Below are 19722 nucleotides of genomic sequence, written 5' to 3' on the forward strand. Positions count from 1 at the left end.
ATGATTTAGCGTTCCTGATGGCTTTCGCGACATCATCCATTGTAAAGAGTGGTGGTTCATAATGGTAGGAAGAGATCTGATGCGACGTAGTACTCTTCTCTTCGAAATGTCACCCCCCCGGGTGCTCGTCAAACTTTCGATTGAAATAAGTTGGCTCGACGAAATTCATCACGCTCATTTGCTAATCCCGTCGCCTCTGCTAGGATGTTTGGTCTCACTTGGGATATTCGACCATCAGATATATGTATGACGAGCGGCTGCAGCAGTGATTATATCTCGGGATGTCCTTTTTGCTACCCGAACATTAGAAGGATTGGACAGATAAGTGAAGCGGTGATTAGTGAATTTCTGAAACTCGGCCAATCAGCTTTTTCATAATTGACGAAAGTGTGGCGTTCAGATTTGTCAGACCAGGCGACACGGTTGTTATGTGTGGCGAACTGCAACACTATCCGCTATGTCTGTTAGGTGCGTCCTCATTGACTTGATGACTCGCTGGGTGCTGTGTTCTGTATATTGATCCTGGGTTTCCCTCCGACCCGCCACGTAAAAACAGAATCCGGAGCAGGCATTCCGGGATGCGATATGCTGCTCCCAACACAGAAAAACGATACAAATACAAACATATGTACACTGAGGTGGGTCAAACCGTGGCATAGTGGTCTTCTTCTTCGACATTTAGTCCAGGGACCCTATTTTTGTACAATATGAGGTCCAATATAAACTTCAGACTTCGTGAGGGCTACAAGAATTTCAGCAGTGATTTGCAGCGATTAGAGTTTAGGAATTCCCGACATTTTTCATTCCCAGGGAAACGGGAATGACAAATTATCATTCCGGGGAACCCGAGAATTCCCAAGAAAATGGAAAATAGAATTGTTTGGCCATGTGTGGGACAGAGCTAGCATAAATAAAATGCCTATTCCTTATATTTATATTTGTATCATTAGTTATCTATTTGGAACAATATTAACGTTACGCCAATATATTTAGTAAATATTATAGGGCAGCTGTCCACAAGTATCTATATATTTTAATAAAATATGTATTTGGTACTAGTTTTTCACAGCACACTACGGGGTCTATGCTGGTGCTGTGAAAGTATCGCAGCATAACACATACCCATAGCCATAGCATTATAAAGAAAATCGAATGCTAATGCTATGCTGTTATCAAAAACGAATCCGAAAACTTTTGCTGTGCTGTGCTGCGAACATTAAAGTGACACTGCATATGGTCTTTGCTGCGCTTCTGGAATCTTCACAGCACATAGCATAGCATAGTCATCAAAATCAAAAACGAAAACCATTGCTATGTTTTATTCTTATGCTAATATCTTCGATTCTAATAGGATCATTCCAAAAGCAAAGTCTATAAATGGAAGAAGAAAAGATTATCTTTACAATGATGCAAAATAGGTTAGCGTACCATGTTTTACTTGAATTGTAATGACGAATATCCCAGCTTTGGTTAGATGCATTTCAACAAAAGTGAGCTTTAATTTCATACCCATTGCGTTACGAAAAGTCGACGCTCAGATATCCCCATTTCCAATTTGTGGAATTCAATTTCCAATGCGGATATATCTGTTTCTGTTGTACATATTCCAAGGGGAGAGCTTGATAGTGGAACTGAAACACCTGTGCTTTAAATTAATACCATCTAAGCTATAAATTAATACCATCTGAGCTTTAAATTAATACCATCTGAGCTTTAAATAAATGCTTTGTTCCAGAACTTGCAAGAATCTATTATTTTTGAATTTTTGACCATAAAGGAAAAATTGTTAAAATTTCAAAAATTTTAGACTCTTGTAGGTTCTGACACAGATCATATATGTCTTATATATGAAAATACAGATCCCCGTGGTTGATGCCTACGATCTCCTCAGTCTTTGTGCTAAGCGGAACCTTATCCATCCTAGACCAAAATGCAGTTTGCCCTCACGCATTCTTAGATACGAATGGAAATAGAAAACTTTCTGGCCTAGGCAACACGCAGTGTCGCCAGACGTCATTTTTTTGAAATATTGACAATTTTTAGGCTGTGTTTACTCAGGACAGTTTGACATACGACAATGTGTTGGCTTGTTTACAGTGACTTGAAAAGATCACTTTGCAAAACAAAATGGAGTTTACTTGTGAACATCTCCGTCTGATAATTTTTCACAATTTTCGACGTGGATAATGATGGCAAGAGAGCATCGATCAAATTAAATCTTTTTATGTAATTGGTTTAATGAATTCAATCGTGGCCGAAAATCGCGAAAAAAAGCAAAAGTGGATTTTTCTCGCTAGATCCACCAAAATTTATCAATCGCTCTTGTGGATTTTTGCAAAGAAATTGTGAATAAAAACAACAGGTGTGCTTCAAACGACATTTATAAGATGCTCACAGATTGCAAATCTTGGATCTATGCTTAGGAGCCCGAAACAAAACAGGAATCGGTCGTTTGGGTCTTCGAAAGCGAGCCAAATCCAACGAAAGTTGTTCATAGAAGAAGACCTTCGAAGCAAATGGTCGCCGTTTTTTCCGCAATACTGACCGTGTTGGGTCTATACGGCTTGAGAAATGTAGAACGGTTAATTCTGAGTATTACACTACAATTTGTTTGCCAGAAGTCTCCTGAGAAATTCGAAAAACGAACATGCATCATGACAATGCGAGCTCTCACACATCGATTTAAACCAGCGACTGTTTGACCGGACAAAACGTGGAATTAATGGGTCATGCGCCGTACAGTCATGACTGGGGTTCAATGATTTCGTTTGATCCCAGCATATAAAAATAAAAAGGCATGGTTAACGATTTTTGTCGCCAGAAGATGCTGTACAAGCGTTCAAAAACCATGTTTTGTAGGGATCGTACACAGAAAAATAAATTCATTCAATTTATGAATAGTGTTCAAAATTTGTTTCCAATGTTCAGATTTTTGCATTGTATGAACCTAATTCATAAAGCAATAAATACTGGGTTCTTTTTTTAATGAAACATAAACATGGAATATATGTATATATTTTTTGCAAAATATGAACCAATTCTTTCTTTCTTATATTCAAAACTCTTTTTATATTTTTTCTATACAATTTTTTTATTTTATATTGAAATTAGTTTTTTTATTTAATTTTGTAATTCTTGTTCTTTAAACGATTCTCTGCTACTAATTTGGTTTTTCCTAGTTAATTATGTATCTTGTAAATCAGAACAATGTGAACCATACGTACATGTGAGTCTATCAGCACTAGCTTAAGTTTTTAGATGTTGCATTTATATTAAAGAAATTCAAAAATTGTATTTGCGAATTAATGCTATTGATATGGTGAGTGTTTTCCGACAACAAACGAAATCTATACGTGTGGTAGTGGTGGGTAGTGGTGGTTGTTTAGGCTGTTGTGCTTTGTTGACACGGAGCAAATCCACCACATCTTTATAGGCAAAGCACAAAAACCGGTTTTGCCAGAAAAAATAGTGGTAAATAATGGTTTTGCAAAAATAGTATTATGTACATGAGTAAAAAAATTTATCCATTCACTTTAAAAGAGGTGCGTTCAAATTATGGACAACAAAAATTATGAACGGAATTAGTAAAAAATTCATACTTTTGTTTTTTCTGTGTATGGTCGTATGTCAAACTGTCCCGAGTAGAAATGACGCCTGGCGACACCGCGTGATGCCTGGCCCAGAAAGTTTTCTAGTGTCCCTCGTATTATTGTCCCAGAGTGTCTATTTACACACTGATGCCACTGAACCTCATTATCCGGCCTGTGGGCAACCAGTCTCCATGAACTGGTCTGAAGCGTAGGATTCAACCTACCGATTATTGTGAGTATGGGGATCCAAATGGGACATTGGCACCCATCTTCAGCAGATCTCCTTCATACAAACATGATTTTCCCAACGGGATCAGCTTTATCGATAACCGCCACTCGAAGTTCGTCTGGAACCATTAGTATTTTGGTACTCATAAAGTGGTGTTCATAAAGTCTTGTCAAGGTTCAAATTTTTGCAAATCATGAACGCCTTTCATAAAGCAAAAAATACTGGTTTCTTCTGAGAGATTGAAAAAACGATTTTCGGCGAGTTGTTTTGTTTTTATTGACTAACAACCACCACACGCCGCCAACCAAACCACTGAAGAAAAGAAAGATTCTTCCAGTAAAGCAACACAATGGGATGCTTTCGTTGCAGTACTTGCGTGGGTATTACCGTGACATTCAGGCATATCAGGAAGGATATTCAAGCTCTAGAGAGTGAAGTCTAACAATATAGAAGAGAACCTCTACAGGGATATCAAGCGGGTTTAAATAGTATTCACACGGATGCAGTTGCCAAGGCCATAAGCAAATATAGTATGAATAAAGTCTTCGGAGCACATCCCCCATATATCGCAGCTTAGGAGCGTCAGCTGCCACGACAAACCAGAGTAGTTTTGGCTCAACTACGCTCGGGATATTACAGTCGCCTAAATTCTTATTGGGCGGAAATCGACCGCGCCGTGCAAGACATCTGCCCAGTATGCGACATGGGCCGACACGAAACACCTTTTCAACTGCCCCGCCAAACCTACTCATCTAACTCCAGTGGACCTGCGGCTACAACTCATCGAAGCAACCACTTTCCTTGAACTGGAGATAGACCCAGAACATAATAATAAACACTGTTACAACAACAACACCAACAAAAACCAACCAATGGTGCTTTTAGTTTGTATTATAGTAATTTACCGTTTCCTTCTAATGATTTTTACTGTAGTTGTTATCGTCTTGTGAGCATAGCAGAACAATATGACCTATATGTACATATATGTTGAGTCTGTCAGCAATAGGTTGAGATATTAGATGTTGCCTTTATTTTAAAGAAATTAAAAAATTGTAGATGCGAACTATATCGTACAGCTAATCACTTTGTTTTTACGACACCAAACGCACTGTAGCTGTGTGGTTTGTTAGTTGTTACGACGGTGGTAGTTTAGCGTAAAGCGTTTACTTGTATTTCAGTCAGGTTGTGTGTTGTTGTGGTTTGTTGATTTGGTTTCAATGTGATGGTGGGGAGGAAAAACTACGTTTAGCTGTATTTCAGTCAGGCTGTTGTGTTGTGGTTTGTGAACCATAAATAATTAAATTTTACGCAATTTTTTATTTATATTTTTTAATAATTTGCATTGTGAAAGATTTTAGACAACATTAATGTTTAAAAAATGTGGAAATAAGTAATGAAACATCAAGAAAAATTAAATATTAATTCTCCCTTAAATTGTCTCTTTTCCTATTTTGCTCACCATTGATGTAGGGAAAAATAGGAAAATCTTACATATTTAAAAAAACAATGCCTTTTGGTTGGATATAAGCAACTGCACATGTATCTTTTGTGAGGTACCTGTACAGCAGCGTCGCCCAAGAATTTCCATCAATGTTTTAGTATGTGTTTATGTATGGTTGAAGAAAACAACAACTGATGAAACGACTCCTAGTCTCATCACAAATGCACCCAAGAAACCAAAGGAAAATAAACTAAGAAAATGAAAACACGCGCGAGCGATGTTGTTCGCTTCGTTGATTTAGAGAGACTCATTCTTTTATTACAAAATATTTAACTCTAGACCTTAAAATAGAAAGTACAAATAAATCGACACACATTAGAAATGCACGCTGTACCGAAAAATGCATTATGCACACAGCAGGCATAATGTTTCGTGGGTAATAAAACTACACAATTTATTGCTGCCAGTCTTATCTTTAAATAGATGTAGACCCCAATCACAAAATGACCTCATGCGTCGCTAAATAGAAAACTACCAAGACAGATAAAACAATTGTACAAAATTGTCCATACTCCCCGCCGTGAAAAGATCCTAATCTTTTAACAATTATTGCAGGTCCGTCATTGAACACCTTCTTGATCGGCTATTTATCTGACTTCATTTACACAAAATATTTAAGATACAAAACTAAACATTCTTCAGGCTTCAAAGTATTCTAATCTTTTAACAACTATGTAAATATGTTACAAAATAGAGATATTATCTATCATTAACATAATATTTTTATATATTGTATTTTCGAACTGCTGAAGGCATTACTTAGGTTCTAAATTAATCATAAAATATAGAGAATTATAAGAACTTATGTCTAGGTGATAGCACCCAACACCTTCAGCAACCAGCTATGACGACGTGGATCTTTCTTTCATCGATGAAACTTTTTGTATATCCCATATCTTTTTGTAGGATACTGCTTTCCAATAAATCTTTCTTCATAACTGGACCCGTTTTGGAGACAACTTCTGGCACCGGTTCCGGTAGCACCATGATACCATCGACACCGCCAGCTTCTTCAACAACGGCATTACACGGCGACCATATAAAATGCACAGCATATTCGCATCGCAATTAAAAAGTTTGACGTACTTTTTAATTGCATACCGCACACCTGATGCGAATATGCTGTGCATTTTCCGGAGCTCTCTATCATTGTCTATAAAATCCCTTCTGGCTTCACTAACAATGACATCACACTTTTCCCTAGTCCCCTTGGATACACTGTTCTGAGCAATTTTGCTCATTTCTAAATATAACGACACAATATACTCGCCCAACATCCTTTGATGTTGGACGAATTCTTCGAAATTCATTTTCGCAAGTTATAATTTTTTTCACTTTATTTTACACTTGGTTTTTATAACTTTTAGAATCCTACCATAGACACTTTTTCACTACGCGATTCTTTACTGGTGATCGACGCAACACTGCCTTTTTTCGACTGTTGGCCTTTCACCTAACTAACATCAAAAAACCTAACGTAGTCACTTTTGACTACGCGCCTATTGCGTTAGTTAAAATAACGGATAAATCCAACGTAGTAACTTTTTACTACGCGCTTATCTCGCTACTAAATTACGGATAGACTACAGCACTTTTCTTTTTTAAAAATGCGAGCCCAACACGTCACTTCACTAAAACGAATAAACTACACAAATTTCTTTTTTGAAACCGCGAGCCTATCACGTCGGGGTCACCAAATGATGAGACGACTCCTAGTCTCATCACAAAGGCACCCAAGAAACCAAAAATAAACTAAGAAAATGAAAACACGCGCGAGCGATGTTGTTCGCTTCGTTGATTTAGAGAGACTCATTCTTTTATTACAAAATATTTAACTCTAGACCTTAAAATAGAAAGTACAAATAAATCGACACACATTAGAAATGCACGCTGTACCGAGAAATGCATTATGCACACAGCAGGCATAATGCTTCGTGGGTAATAAAACTACACAATTTACTGCTGCCAGTCTTATCTTTAAATAGATGTAGACCCCAATCACAAAATGACCTCATGCGTCGCTAAATAGAAAACTACCAAGACAGATAAAACAATTGTACAAAATTGTCCAACAACCACATGATGTTTATCGTTTGTTTTTATTCACGCACACAGTAAGTGAGAGAGAAGCAAATGCAAAAACAACTCAGTTGGCGCCCTCACTATAACAGTATGAAAAAACAACATCACGAATGAAAATATGTAAAAATTCTTGAAAAATTGTTTTTCTGTATACCCGCATGAAGGTATTTGGAAGACACCTTGTGGATTTTTGTACGTCTGTTTGAAGTGTATGGACTGAAAAACCACTGGAAAGTTATGACAGCATCTTCGGAAAGTAACATAGGCTACATTTAACTTTTGAAATTCCACGATGATGTGGGGATATTGCATCAAAAGTGAAAGTACCTCCAAAGAATTTAGATTTTCTTTGCGAATATCTATAGAACAGATACAGTCTCCAAATTTTATATAAATATATGGGAGATAATGACACGCCATCTCTTACGAAATAAACGGGAGAAGAGGGTCAAAAGGAGCGATTCTTACCTTGAGTTTTAAATATCAAACATCATCTGTTTGAATCATTAATAGCATGGTAGAATTAAAATTTATTAGAAGTTATGTTCATGCCAATATAATATGCCACCACGAGTAAAAACGGCAGGCATTATCGGGTTGAAACTAGGCAAGAGTGATCGTCAAATAAAAGTCTATAATGTCGACTTATAATATAATAATTGTTCCACAAACATCCCAGAAGGGGCAAGGGAGACTTCTCTCATATCAATGAGTGCACCCCGATTTATATTAGCTCAATGATATATGGGACCTACCATTTATCGCCGAGTCCGAACGGCGTGTCCTAAGACACCACTTGCAGAGAAGTTGTACATGGCTGAAATACTCAAGAAATGTCGCCAACATTACTGAGGTGTATTTTACCACCGTTGAAAATTTGATGTTGCTTGGCCTGGGAATCGAACCGCAAATCTTCTGAGTGCAAGGCGGGTGTGCAAATGTCGACTTATCATTATCATTATTATCCCTCAAAGTAACCAAATATTACATTTTGTATTTTTGACACAGCACTGTATAGGTCTGTCTTAACTTCTTAGGATTCGTTTACATTGTAATAAACAATTGGTCTGTTCCAGAACTGCAAGAATCTACTAATGTTTACAATTTTTGTCGATAACTGTTGCAATAGGGAAAGGAAATAACAGTGGAAGGTACCAAGAGGGGACAAAAATAAATACAGACCCAGCAAAAAAAATCCTTACTAAATAATGGGATTTTATAGTGCTTATTGGTAGTCGTAGAAGGCATCCCTTGGAGACTACATCATAATCTTGAAGATCTGGAATATGCCGACGACATCGTGCTGCTTTCAACAACCGGAGAAAATATGCAATCGAAAATCAAACAATTATCGCAAATTAACGCTGAAAAAACTAAGTGTATGCTTGTTAAATCAAACCAAACCCCTACATTTTTTCTGAACGGGAAACATATTGAGAACGTCAATAACTTTTGCTATCTTGGAAACTACATCAACCCGAGCGGCGGAGCAATTGACGATGTCGACATGCGCATCTAAAAAGCCAGAAGCGCGTTCTGCAGCCTAAAAAAGATTTGTAGCTCTGGGGCATATTCTCCAAAATCAAAACTGCACATACACAATGCCTTCATCAAGTCAATACTACTGTATGGATCTGAAACCTGGCTAGTGAATGAAGGTATTAAAAATAAACTGCAAGTTTTGACCAAATTATTGTGGCCAAGGACCATTTCAAATGTAGACCTTCTTCAACTGACTCAACAAGAAGATATTAACGCACAAATAAAACGACGTAAATACAACTGGATTGGCCACACACACCGCAAGCCTTTTGATGATATAGCCACGAAACATTGATTTAGAACCCTCAGGGTAATCGCAGCAGAGGACGACCAAAATCCACCTGGCGAAGAAACATTCTTAATGAAACCGGAAAATCATTTAATGAGTTAAGATATATTGCATCGGATAGAGTAATATGGATATTCTATGTAAATAGTTTATGTTCCTGATGGAATAAGCTAATAAATAATATTGGTAGTCGTTACTACTAACAAAATCCCCTACTAACCCATTATTTTAACAAGGGAATGTCGCACTGAATAATACCATGCAACAAACAAACAACAACTTCTAGTATGCATTTTTTGAAAGTACATGTCGCTCATTTACTCAAAGAGTGGCATAACTCAAAAAATGCGTTTTCTGAGTTAGCAATTTCTATTTTTTCTACGACTTCTACTTTATCTTGTGTCAATTTTTCATGCTGATATCTCTATAACTCGACGAGTTACAGCTCATTTACTACGAGTTGCCAATAATTCAGCACACAAGTTTGCATTTATCAGGCCTTTATCTCAGAAACGAATAGGAATTTGGCCTTGCTGTCTTTAGCAATATTGTAGTCCTAAACTAGTAGAACTCTATTAGAAAAACTCCATCTAGGACATCAAAATCTATAAAATATAAAAAATTTTACATAATTGCTGAAATTCTGGTCAGTATCGGCTAAACTATTGGGAGTTGAACCAAGTAACCTTTTGCAAAAATCTTCCAAATAAAGTTCTCAAAAATTCTTTAGAACATTCATAAACTCTAAAATGCTTACTTCATGTTGTTTCAGGGGTATTTTGCAATATATCTTTTACAACAAGTATTTCAAACACAGTTCACACCAACAGTTTATTCTCGCATTTCGGATTTCAATACATTATTGACATTTTTATTAAATCGTCGTTGAAAAATGTACTGAAAACAATGGCATAGAGGCATTTTACAACAATGACATGTTCTGAAGAGTTGTGTATTACATTCCAGGGAATATTTTTCCAAAAAAAAATATTAAGAAAAAGTTAATGGTTTTGGAGATACGCTGAGAAATTTATAAAAATTGTGCATATATTTTGAAATTTGAGGCAATAAATGTAGTTTTTCGAGTTCATTATTTCTCCAAATATTTTATTCTTGTCCTTATCTACAAATTTGCTTCAGAGGTCAGAAGAAGATTCGCATTGGTTTCAGAGATATAGCCCCGAATTTCTTTAAAAACTCAATATTTAACCATGTTACATGGGGCCATAAAATCCGAGCTGGATCTGACACAACAAAACCCAACTAGTTTGGGTCTGTACTTTCAAAAAATCCTCAGTTCGAATTGTATGCACAAGATCGCCTTAAAAATGTTACACAGTGTAACTAGGTATTCTACGACCACTAGAATAATAAGTTATTTTATAGCCACTGGAAGTAAAAAAATAATCTAAAAAAAACATATGTATGTTTTTCTAATTTTTAAAACACTTTATATTTTATTTTATTCTGCTATCTACGGGATTTGATCATGCGAACTTCTGATTTGTAGCCAAACACACTACATACTAGGCCACGTTGTTTAAACACTTACATGTGCACAGTTCTTTGTTTTTTTTTTTAACAAAAAGTACCCGGCCGACGGTGAGTGTTGACCACACAACCCTCGGATTTATAGTCGAACACACAAGCTCTGTGCCACCGTACTAATAACTTACCCTGCGTTTACAACTGACAGGACAGTTGACTTCATGTATTGATTGTCAAAATCCCACAACTAGCCTGTGTGACGTAGGCGTCCAGACAACTCCAAAAACAGTTGTTAAATTATGAATGAAAATCATCGATTTCTTTCCGTTTTCCGTTCACATATTTTGTTTTTGAACATATTCTTTTGTTTTCAGCACATTTGAATTATCATCTCACCTCTTTTTCACAAAAATATCAAAAATTTGTTAACCCGGCTGTCTGTGAAAAACTGATGGACAGCTGGGAGACAACCGACAAATGTATGTATGTGTTAGTAAATCAGAGTTGTATTTGAAGACAAACTGTCTGGTGTAAACGCCTAGTTAGTAAGGAGTTATACGAGGGCTGCACGATAACTATCTATCTGGCCTAACAATGAAAACGGGAAATATAGTTTCATTGTTTTCTTAAGTAGTCTCCAGCATGATTTATTCACTTTTTCATGCGCTCAAACCAATTGTTGACTCACTTTTTCCACTCCGTTTTACAGCATCTTCTGGCGACGAAAATCATTGACCATGCCTTCTTTCTTGATATGCTGGCGTCAAATGAAGCCACTGGATCCCCAGTCAGGGCTGTACAGCGGATGACCTATCAATTTCACGTTTTGTCCGGTCAAACAGGTGCTGTGTGATAGCTTGCATTGTCATGATGCAGAATGATTCGTCTTCTCTTGTTCGTGTTTCGTATTTCTCAGGAGCCTTCAGGCAAACAAATTGTAGTGAACCACTCAGAATTAACTGTCCTACAATTCTCAAGTCATATAGACACCACACGGTCAGTTTTGCCGAAGAAACAGGCGACCATTTGCTTCGAAATGCTTCTTACATGAACAGATTCGTCGTCTGTGGCGGTTTTATAAACGCCGTTTAAAGCACCGCGATCGTTTTTATTCACAATTTCTTTGCACCAATCCATAAGAGCCTTTTTTTGAGCGATTGTCCAATTCTAACGATCTAACGAGAAAAATCAATTTTTGTGGCCATGTGTTCATGCAATATCAAATGTTAGTTGGTGGAAGAAATTACCAAGGATGTCTCTATCACACGGTATATAACATCCCGAACTTGCATTACCCGTTCACGCACGGCTTATTTTTTTCTGGCACAACGGCCGATTTCGCTAACTTAGTTTTTTAGCGAGTGTCGGCCACGATTGAATTCATTAAACCAGTTTTTCATGGTGCTATAGGATGGTCCTTTATCGACATACAAAGATTTAATTTGATCGATGCGCTCTTGCCGTGATTATCCACGTCGAAAATTGTGAAAAATGATCGGACGAAAATGTTCACAAGTAAATTCAATTTTCCATAGCAACTACATTATTAAACAAGAAAAAAAGTATCAGTTGGCTTTGCCGACAGAGATATACGCTCAGCCTGTGTGGATTGAAATACTTTTTTCCCCAAGAAGTATGGATTTGCCTTTAAAACAACCTTTACCGTCGTAATTGAGGCAGCGAATGCACGTTGTTTCAACAAAAATCAAGGTGATTGGAGAACAGGTCTTAAAGTGAATTTATCCAAAATTTTGTGGGGGGGGGGGGGTACCCGAAGCAGTGGCAAAATATAGTCCATATTCGAACCTGATCTATATCTGGTAGATATATTAGGATGTGTAAAGTATGTACCAAATCGGTCACTCCCATCAAGAGTTATCGTGCGCACAATTTTTCCCGAACATTTTTGAACTTTTGTGGGGGAGGTACCTGAAGGAGTGGACCGATATGACTTATCGTCGAACTTAAACTATGTTTGCACAAAATATTACTTAGGCAACATTTTGGACAGAATCGGCTAATCCGTTCGAGAGTTATCTTGCGCTCCAACCACTACACACGGTGTCATAGGGTTTTTTGTACCTTTCAGGCTATTTTCTCAGGAAGTATGGACTTGCCCCTGATGAAACTTATACCTTCGTATGGGGGCAGTGAATACAAGTTGCTACAACAAAAATCAAAGCGGTTCGAGAGCAGGTCCTAAACTGAACTTTTCCGAAATTTTGCGTGCGAGGTACCCGAAGGAGTGGACCAATTGATTCCATATTGGAACATTATCTAAGTCTGATAGAAATTTCACGATGTGCAAAATGTGGACCAAATCGGTTAATTCCTTCAAGAGTTATCGTGCGCACAAATTTTCCGAACATTTCCGAACTTTTGTGGGAGAGGTACCGGAAAGAGTGGACCGATATAATCCATCTTCGAAATTAAACTAAGTTTGGACAAAATATTACAAAAGCCAAATTTTGGACCGAATCGGTTGATCCGTTCGAGAGTTATCGTGTGCTCCAGCCAGCCAGACAGACGGACATGGCTAAATCAACTCCAAATTGTCTGAATCACATTTCGTCCAAACCTACTTGGGGTGTAAAACCATTATTTCGATGAGGCACATTTTTGCAACGAAATACCCAGATATCAGTGCTAAATTTTTGTGCATGATCATGCATGATATGAAGTGAACTAAAAAATATTTTTGTTGATTTATGCCAAAGTCACAAAAGATTGACTGTACATCGATGAGTTTAAAATATATCAGCATGAAAATAAAAAATGACACAAGATAAAGTAGAAGTCGTAGACTTCTTCGTACGCCACTCTTTGAATAAATGAGCGATATGCACTTGGAAAAAGTTACTCTTATGAATAAACTTTGTGACATTCCTAATTTAATGCTCTTATTAAATTATAAGGGTATACGTATGCTCTATTGAAATTATAAGGGTATACGTATGAGCTTGGTAAATGTGACCTACAAATTATTTAAAACTACACACATCATAAGATGCATTCACATTACTGAACGGGCAGAGACCACTCCTATATACATTCATATATGCATTAAAATATTTAAGAAAATTAGATTTTTCCGAGAAAGTTTTCTGAACAACCAATTCGATAGAAAATTTGACTAAAGTCGTCAAACATCTTAAATGGGGGCTATGACTATAATGAAACGTGGACCTGTACTGTCTGATTTTTTGCAAGCGAAGTTTTGTACCCATAACGAAGTCAAAATGCAAAATTTCAGCCTTTTCGGTTGGATGGTGAGTCCATAACCTTCAAAATACCGACGATCGGGAGGTACCGTTCTACGGGGAGATTTCCGGAAGAAATCTGTAAATATTTGTTATCGTAGAGATTGAATTATACAATTATCACATTTGTGTGGGAATGGTCTTAATATATTTTGCATTAAATTGTGTTTCTCAAAGGGGGCGAATTGCTTTCTTAAGCATGCCACAGACGATACACTTGTATGTATATTAGGGTTAAGACTTTTTTACAACCCTCCACCATAATATAGGGTATAATTAAATTTGTCATTCCGTTTGAAACACATCGAAATATTCATCGGAGACCCTATAAAGTATATACAGTATGCAAAACTTATATTCGAACACCCATCAAAATGAGTAAAATCGTTATTTATGATATATATGGCAGAAACAAGTGCTTTAATTTATTGGATAGAGAATAATTGTGAATAATTTAATTGAAAGAAAGATATATTTTAATTAGTTCCATCATTTAAGGTAGATGGCGTTCAGAGTCGAGGCAAAATTCATATTCGAACACCTTAAGGCACTATACGTTTGATATTTTTGAAGGATTTTTCTGGGAAAAGTGTGACCTTTTTGTACTTGAATATCCTTGCGAAGGCCTCTGATGTTTAAAAGCATAAAATTTAGTGAAGTTAACGTTGAAACATTTTTAAAAATTGAATTTATTGAAAAATGTAGTAAATTTTCTACAAAACAAGTAAAAAAGTATCAGTCGGCTTTGCCGACAGAGATATACCCTCAGCCTGTGCAAATTGAAACACTTTTTTCACAAAAAACTTACATATGTGTTTAGAGGGTTTCAAAATTTTGGTCGCATGAACCGACAAAAATGATAATTAGGATTAAAGTTCAAAAATTTTGCGGAAAAGGTACTTAAAGGAATGGACCGTCATAGACCATGGGGGTGCCATAGGGGGTTTTTACACCCTTCGGGCTGTTTTCTCAAGAAGTATGGACTTGCCCCTGAAACAACTTTTACCATCGTAATTGAGGCAGCGAATGTAAGTTGCTTCAACAAAAATCAAAGTGATTCAATAGCAGGTCTTAAAGTGAACTTATCCAAAATTTTGTGTGGGAGGTACGGGATGGAGTGGACAAATATAGTCCATATTCGAACCTTATCTATATCTGGTAGATATTATGAGAATGTGTAAAGTATGGACCAAATCGGTCACTCCCATCAAGAGTTATCGTGCGCACAATTTTTCCGAATATTTTTGAACTTTTGTGGGGTAGGTACCTGAAGGAGTGGACCGATATGGCTTATCTACGAACTTAAACTAAGTTTGGAAACAATATTAAGAAGGTCAATTTTTGGCCGGAATCGGAATTTCCGTTCGATAATTATCTTGCGCTTCCACCCATAAACATGGTGTCATAGGGTTTGTTTTTCAACTTTCAGGCTATTTTTTCAGGAAGTATGGACTTGCCCCTGAGGAAACTTGTACCTTCGTATAGGGGACAGTGAATACAAGATGCTTCAACAAAAACCAAGGCGATTCGAGAGCAGGTCCTAAACTGAACTTTTCCGAAATTTTGTGAGAGAGGTACTCGAAGGAGTTTACCGATTGATTCTATATTGGAATCTCATCTAAGTCTGGTAGAAATTTCATAATGTGATAAGTATGGACCAAATCGGTTACTTCCTTCAAGAGTTATCGTTCGCACAAATTTTCCGAACATTTTCGAACTTTTGTGGGGGAGGTACCGTAAGGAGTGGACCGATATAATCCATCTTTGAACTTGAACTAAGTTTGGAAAAAATATTACGAAAGCCAAATTTTGGACCGAATCGGCAGATCCGTTCGAGAGTTATCTTGCGCTCCAACCATTACACACGGTGTCATAGGGTTTTTTGTAACTTTCAGGCTATTTTCTCAGGAAGTATGGACTTGCCCCTAATGAAACTTACAGCGTCGTATAGAGGACAGCGAATACAACTTGCGTAAATAAAAATCAAAGCCCTTCGAGACCAGGTCCTAAACCGAACTTTTCCGAAATATTGTGTGGGAGGTACCGATTGAGTCCATATTAGAACCTCATCTAAGTTTGGTAGAAATTACATGATGTGCAAAGTATGGACCAAATCGGTTATTCCCTACAAGAGTTATCGTGCGCACAAGTTTTGCGACAATTTTTGAACATTTGTGGGGGAGGTACCTGAAGGAGTGGACCTATATGGCCCATCTTCGAACTTAAATCGAATCTGGACAAAATATTTCGATACCCAAAATTTGAACCGAATCGATTGATCCGTTCGAGAGTTATCGTGCGCACCAGCCAGACAGACAGACAGACGGACGGACATTGCTAGATCTACTCAAAATTGTCTGAAACGGATATCGTACAAACATACTTGGGGTCTAAAACCATTATTTCGATGAGGCACATTTTTGGTCGTATCAAAGTGTAAATACCCTCTTTAGCCTAAAGGCTGAGGGTATAACTAAGCAATATTGTTCAAGAAATGAACAGTATTAGAACATTTTGGATGGATATTGCTAAAAATAGCTAATCTTAGCTATTCTATGACAAAATACGTGGCCCTTATTAAAAATAAATGGTGTCAGCTCCTGATAATTTAAGCCTGTCTAAGCTTACGACAGGGCATTTCTCATTTATACATGTTAATATGAACACGTATTTATTTTACAACAATAATTATGGATAATCGCAACGAAAAAAATAGTTTTTGAAAGTTGTAATGTTGGCAGACTAGAATTTAATTTTTAGGTAAGTAATGAAATGGTGTAATCTTTTACAAAAACTCAACAAAAATGATTGTAGCACATTTCTTATAAAAAATTAAAAAATAAACATTAATGTTTGATATGCATGAACAAATGGCGAAAAAATATCTTGGATCACAGGCAGAGCGAATACGTTTAGATTAGATCGCATTTCGACATTTAAATCCAGGATTTGCCTAGTGATTTTCCATAATTATTGCAGTGACGTGGATTTCGGAGTCCTTCTCAAATATCCAAAACCTATTTAGGCCACTTACTGAAGGATACGTGTTCATTTTCACACGTTTAAATGAGAAATGTCCTGCCATAAGCTTAGACAGGCTTAAATTCTCAGGAGCTGTCACAATTTATTTTTAATAAGGATCACGTATTTTGTCATAGAACAACTAAGATTAGCTATTTTTAGCAATATCCATCCAAAATGTTCCATAACTGTTCATTTGAAGAGTATTCGAATATGAGTTTTGCATACTGTATATTCTTGATAAGGGTAAAAATCTAAGTCGATATAATAATGTCCGTCTGTCCGTCCGTCTGTTGAAATCATGATACAGCTCGCAATTTATATGATAGAGCTTTGTAATTTGGTATAGAAGTTTCTAGTACTCCTAAGATGTTTGGTAGTGCCAATGGGCTATATCGGTCCACGTTTTTGGTATAGCCCCATGGAACGCTACCATCCGATTTTCGGTATTTTAAAGGTTTTAGCTTCATTATCACACCGAAATTGCTGAAATTTGGTACTTAGACTTCGTTGGGGGTATAAAACTTTTCCCCAGAATTTTGTCGACATAGACCTACGCCTTCATATAGCCCCCATAGCGGCCTCCCGTTTTGCGGTATTTTGAAGTTGTGGTCTCCGAAATGGCGAAATTTGGTATTTAGTCTTCATTTGGGGTATAAAACTTTCCATATGAAATTTGTCGGTATACGACCACGCCTTCATATATCCCCCATAGAATTATACCCCCCTATTTTCGGTATTTAGAAGGTTCTGGCCTCAAAATTCCTCCGAAATGGCTGATATTTGGTATTTAGTCTTCATGTGGGGAATAAAACTTTCCATATGAAATATGTCGGTATAGGTCCACGCCTTCATATAGCCACCATAGAACGGCACATTCCAGTTTTCGGTATTTTGAAGTTTGTGGCCTCAATGGCTGAAATTTGGTATTTATTTTTCATTGCGGGTATTCAAATTTTCCCTCTAAATTTGCCGGTATAGTCTACGCCTTCATATAGCCCCCATAGAATGGCACATCCCAATTTGCGGTATTTTGAAGGTTGTGGCCTTAATGGCTGAAATTTCTTTCCGCCTGAAATTTGTAGGTTTGGTCCACGCCTTCATATTGCCCTCATAGAATTGTTCCTCCCGATTCTCGGTATTTTGAAGGTTGTGATTTCAATATTCCACCGAAATGGCTGATATTTGGTATTTAGTCTTTAACTACCTCAAAATTATAGGTACCAACTTCCACAGTTGGTCCGAGCTCTATGGACGCTTTGCGCGTCGACACCATCAATTTGGCCTTTTCGCCGTTTACCGCCAGACCCACTTTCGCAGATTCTCCTTCGACCTTCCTAAAGGTATTAGTTACTTCCTTTACTGATCGTCCTATGATGTCTATGTCATCAGCATAAGCAAGTAACATGTGACTATTGGTGTAAATTGTGTCATTTCTTTTGACATTTGCATCTCGTATTACCTTTTCCAGCAAAATGTGGAATAGGTCGCACGAAAGGCTGTCTCCTTGTCTGAAACCTCTTTTGGTACAAAATTCTTCGGAGAGGTTCTTTTCAATTTTAACTGAGGACCTAGTATCAGTTAAAGTCATCTTACAAAGCTGGATGAGCTTTGCGGGGATACCAAATTCAGACATTGCATGGAATACCTTTGATCGGAGGGGACTGTCGAAAGCTGTTTTATAATCGACAAAAAGGTGATATGTGTCGATCTGCATCGGGACAAGGAGTGCTCTCATTAAGCAAATGGGCTAGTTGAGTGGAATATGCTGTGGCTAACTGTTGTGTTTGCAGCCCATCGTGCTTTATTTACAACAAGGTAGTGGTCCGAATCAATGTTTGCGCCTCGGAACGATCGTACATCCAACACGCTCGATGAATGTCTTCCATCTATCACAACATGATCAATTTGATTACTTACTGGAGACAGCCAGGTGCCCTTATGAATATCGCGATAACTAAATCTGTTACTGCTAACTACCATGTTTTTTGCAGCTGTAAAGTCTATCAGCCTCATACCATTGCACTATAGGTCAAACAGCCCATTTTACTGGCCAAAAGTTAGATTTCGCACTTTGTATTTTCACTTATTTTGTTTTACTTTCTTGTAAGAAACACTTCAAATATAATAAAAATAAATTTTGTTTTTGTATTAGAAATTATACCGTTACATGACAGACTGCCAAATATGTATTATCCAAATATCTTTAAAAACTTGTTAACGAAATATGTTTACTTGTATACGTTCAGGGTGAAACAAAATCACAATATTAGCATAAGTAACGATTTGATTAGAAAGTATTCGATATCTACTTATCAAAAATGCCCTCCTATCATCATTTATGTGTATAAATAGTTATTAAATGGGTGTTAACTTTGAATTTTCTAAGAAAGTAGAACATTTTAAGGTTATGTACGCTTTTAAAGTCTCGGCAACGTTCGGCAATGAAAGTGAAAATTGAAATTGGTTCATTAACTCGGGCCGAATGCAGAAAATTTTATGTGATTTTGCGTAAATTTGCTCGACAAGAATTATACAACGTTTGTTTAGGTTACCATATTTTTCTACAGTCTACAGCATTCTGCTGTGTTCTAAAGTCAAATTATTTACAAATCTTTTATAAATATATACAGTTATAGTCAAAATATGTCACATAATATTGTGGGATTTTCAAGGTAATAATCTTAAGGCATACATATGTATTCACATTAAAACTAAAA

The 19722-nt window shown here is 36.9% G+C and overlaps 2 protein-coding genes across 4 annotated transcripts in view; one reads left to right on the forward strand and one right to left on the reverse strand.

Moving 5' to 3' along the window:
* LOC141394440 (uncharacterized) overlaps positions 1–19722 on the forward strand; it is a 326009-nt gene that overhangs the window by 282619 nt on the left and 23668 nt on the right. The gene's annotated exons all lie outside the window — the stretch shown is intronic.
* AstCC (Allatostatin double C) overlaps positions 1–19722 on the reverse strand; it is a 121974-nt gene that overhangs the window by 27362 nt on the left and 74890 nt on the right. Inside the window, exon 1 of one of the 3 annotated variants that reach the window (XM_073968768.1) lies at positions 6696–6755. The exons of 1 other annotated variant lie outside the window; for it this stretch is intronic. The gene's annotated coding sequence lies outside the window, so the exon portion shown is untranslated. Of the gene's footprint in view, positions 1–6695; positions 6756–19722 lie in introns of those variants that run through there. One more of the 3 variants, XM_073968767.1, reaches the window with a different exon arrangement.

This window comes from Musca autumnalis, unplaced genomic scaffold, assembly GCF_047663935.1.
Source record: "Musca autumnalis isolate F117 unplaced genomic scaffold, ASM4766393v1 scaffold_2, whole genome shotgun sequence".
NCBI lineage: Eukaryota > Metazoa > Arthropoda > Insecta > Diptera > Muscidae > Musca > Musca autumnalis.